The sequence below is a fragment of the Podarcis gaigeae genome (assembly GCF_964106915.1).
Source record: "Podarcis gaigeae genome assembly, chromosome: 1".
Lineage (NCBI taxonomy): Eukaryota > Metazoa > Chordata > Lepidosauria > Squamata > Lacertidae > Podarcis > Podarcis gaigeae.
The window spans coordinates 108758226-108762432 of NC_139678.1; the positions used below are offsets into that span (position 1 = coordinate 108758226).

Here is a 4207-nt window from a genome sequence, read left to right on the forward strand (position 1 = left end):
CAGACAAGTGGGGTCAGTCAGTGGTAATGTGTTGCCTATGGAGGGGCGTTACTTGCAGAAAGCTAAGGCTCCATGAGAACAGAGGCCTGAATTATCTCTGTGTGATACGGTCTCAGTGCAGCAGCCCATAGGGTGAGGCCATTTGCCTATCTAGGTGATGACCCTCACTTCCAAATACAGTGGTACCTCAGGTTAAATACTTAATTTGTTCCAGAGGTCCGTTCTTAACCTGAAACTGTTCTTAACCTGAAGCACCACTTTAGCTAATGGGGCCTCCTGCTGCTGCCGCGCCACCGGAGCACGATTTCTGTTCTTATCATGAAGCAGAGTTCTTAACCTGAAGCACTATTTCTGGGTTAGCGGAGTCTGTAACCTGAAGCGTATGTAACCTGAAGTGTATGTAACCCGAGGTACCACTGTAAAAAGAAGTCTGAGGCTGCAGTCCTATAGCCATGCACCTGGGAGCGGGCCCTATGGAATCCAATGGATCTTCCTTCCAAGTAGCCAGATACAGAAGAGTATGTGTAGGTCCCTGCATTTGACATTTCCCTTTAACTCTTACCTCAAACTTTCCTCCCTCTCCTCAGTCCTCTTGGACTTATATATATTACATACCACCCAACATTTCCACATCAAAAACCTGGATGCAGGTCTTCCGGAATGTACTCCCGGGGTGAGTCACATGACCTGTGCCATGATCTCGCCCCAAGAGTTTCATATTTCTTTTTCAAGGAAAGATTACAACAAAATGGCTGCCTTGATCTCACACAATAAAATGGGGTGTCGCTTTTTTTCTGGGACACTTGGTGGGTATTATATTAGCTTCCCCGACTCTGTCTCATTTACCCCCTGTTTCCATTTTAATTTTTGAAGGGCTTTTAAGAGATGGCTCAGCCTTTCTCCTCTTTCAGTTTTGTTTCTTCTTTTCCATATACTGCTTCAAATACATGTATCTGGTGCATATGATCAGCTCCTGGCTTAATAAGCCAGGGCATACATAAGCTTTAGGCATTTGAACACAAGTCCTTTGCTCTTACTCTACGCTTTCTTTTCTGTGAGTGGGGAAGAAAGCCAGGAAGCAGCAGCTAACCATAGCTTCCTTATGTCTGAACTGGGAAATCATGGTTAATGACTTTCAAAAAAGCAAAAATAGAAAGCAATGGATCCCATAGTTTGGCTTGTTTGGAAGCCATTAACCATGGTTTCTTTGACATAGATGTGGTCAGCTAATATTCTGATCACCCTGAAGCATGCACCTAGCATTCTGATCACCCTGAAGCTCAATTATAACCACTATGTATCTTTGTTTTTGGACATCTTTTTATTAAAATACATGTACTGCTGTAAAGGTATTTATGCTTTTAGTAACACTTAGTATTTATGCCAGGGGTGGCTAACAGTCCATGGGCTGGATCCAACCCAACAAGCCATGGTAAGTGTCCCCACCAACCAGAGATCATCCCTCTGATTAGGAGATAAAAGATCCTTCTAGCAACCCTGTAGAGAAAATCTCTAAAGAGCGGTCAGAGGGATCTTTCATCTCCAATCTGAGGGTTAAACACCACAGCACTGAGGTCAGAGATGAAAGGCAGCATTTGTTCCCACACCTTCACACCAGCAACAGAGGGATTATATCCTTGAGAAATGCATGGCGGGAGCACCTAGAACACCAAACCAGCAAACCACCAGGTCGGGAGACAGTAACAGGCTTTGGCTTGGTTATGAAGTCAAGCCAAAATTTGTGGAGCCCCATGACTAAGATAAACAGGATCAATATTGTTCATTCCACATGGGGAAGCTGAGAAATAGTGCCTTATTCAAGGCTACCTGGTGAGTTCATTGCCAAGGTGAGATTTTACCTGGGCGCTTCGCAGCTCATCACTCACACTCATTACCCCTTAAGTGCAGCAGCTGCCATGTTGCCCTGGTTTGCTCCACAGCAGGGATGGTGAACTTGCAACCCTCCAAACTCCCACCATTCCCGAATGTTTGGCATGCTGGCTGTTGCTCTTAGTCCAGCAATGTTTGGAGGGCCACTGCGCCACACCCCTGCCTACAAAGAAGAACGGAGGCATAAGATAAAATAAGTGAAAATGAGAATTTTGATGCTTCACACATTAAAAATTGGTTACTTTTATACCCCTCAATATCAGATATATTTCTCTAACATCTCTCTGTTTGCCTGGGTTAATATTTCACCGCTTAGGCACTCTTGTTCACTGCATTGTAGAATAGGTGAAGTGCCCAAGAACAACACATTTCCCCTGTTGCTGGAAACTCAATAAATATGACGGAAATGGGAAGGGAATTATATTCTCTCTCATTGTCTTCTTCTGCATGATTAAATCATTAATCATTCTAAACATTCTCCTCTCATGATTCATGAGACCATTCCTATAGTCTTATATATTCCTTTATGACTATATATATATAGTCAGTCTGGTATCTTTGACCCTTTCTTTGCTTTCTCCACCATCTGCCTTCCTCATGTTTCTTCTAATTAGGCCTCTTTCTCCATCCTTCCTCCAGGTACTGTCCTACAGCTGTGAAAGTCTTTCTTTCTTTCATCCTCCATCAGACTTCCTACCCATACCTAAGCTTTTCCTTTCTCTACTCTTTTAAAGGGTTTGGTTTCAGCTATATCTCAGATTCCTAAAGTTGGGTTGTTGGAGGCCGTGCAGAATAGAAAGGGGGAGGAAGAAGAGGAGAAATATGGAATAATTAAATAAAACATCAGTGTTGTCCAAAACCAGTGTTGCTCATTTTGGACCCTTTGGTCTTTCTGTGCTGATGAAGATGTAGTCATTCCAACTGCATATAAATAACATTGTTTTATTTTAAGGATTCATTTATTCTAGGGATTTTGCATTTTGCCTTTCAATAAAATTCCAATGATGGCTTTATTTGTTTATTTATTAAACCACTAGGGTTAAATCAGGCAGAACAAATCTTCGCTTAGCCATGAGTCCCAGCTCAGATGCTAAGACAACCTTTGGATTAGGTAAACTTGGCATGGAAGTGAAGATGACCAAGCTGGTAATCCGTAACATTACACTGAAATGCCAGAGCAAATAAAACAACTTAAAGCATCTAAAACAGGTGCTAGCATTCAAGAGGGTGGGAGGCCATCACAGAAAAGACTTCTTCTCCATCTGCTGCAAACAAAATCGTCACTATCTGTCTGACTAGATGGCTCCATGGCTGGATGACTAGAAGGTGTTGATGTGCTGTTTTATAGCTATAGCTATTTATATATTATTTCTGCATGATAAGCATGAAAACTAATGCATATTAGGCTAATCCTCCTCTCAGAAATTATCACTGGTGCTTAACTCATGGTAACATCTCTGTGAGCCTCAATTCAGGTGACAAATATCTTTCCCCACACCTATCGATTTCACTTCCTCTGGAGCCTGCAGAACGAATGGTATGTGTATTATGACCACAAAGCAAGAGCCCTGTAGATAGTGACAGAGCTCAGTAAGGTTGCCAGAGACCTGAAGCCAAAAGGCGTCTTACTGAGTATGTCAGAGGAAGCAAGACAAAAGTCACCAACTGTGAGTCAAGCTAGAGGCATTGCGACAGTTCAAGACATTTAAGCGCAGAACTGTCCAAACCACAGGAGTGGGAGGCCCTGATGTAAAAAACCAAGCTTCCCCTTCTGCAGCTTGAAGGTGGAAAATTTGCCAAGGCAACACGTTCAATCCTCAGGAGGCGGAAAGATTTAGACCTGGGGTGAAAACCGGTTGTCCAGGTTGGCTGGGGCTCCGGGAAGGAGCGTGAGGGGCTGCCGGGGCAATGGCCCTGCACACAATTGGGGGAGGGGTTGCTGGCAGGGTGGTGTGAGGAGGATGAAACAGGCATTTATCTTTCCAATCAGTCCAATCAGACAGATTGGAAGGGCACACACCTGCCCTGCTGCATCCTCCTCAAGTAACCCTTCACACACCGGGTACCATAAAGGCACACTTTGCCAATAGCCTTTGGAACAAAATGTTCTAAGCCATAGATCGCCCGGCCCCAATTTGGATCCTCTCAGTCGTATAAACACTGTTGCTTATAGACCTCTCCTCTCCTTCCTCTCCCCCTTAAAGCAGCTTTGTGTTTCAGACAGTGGAACCGCTATGGTGTGGTCCTAAGACTTTTCACAGAACTTCTGCTTCCTGCCTAGTTTTGACTGTATTTGCTTCTAAGTTTGACATTTCCC

The 4207-nt window shown here is 43.8% G+C and overlaps 1 long non-coding RNA gene across 1 annotated transcript; it reads left to right on the plus strand.

Moving 5' to 3' along the window:
* Positions 1-731: 731 nt before the first annotated feature.
* Positions 732-2900, plus strand: LOC310833916. The gene is made up of 2 exons (XR_014559002.1): positions 732-806; positions 2625-2900. It is a non-coding gene; the product is annotated as an uncharacterized lncRNA (long non-coding RNA).
* The last annotated feature ends 1307 nt before the right edge of the window (positions 2901-4207 follow it).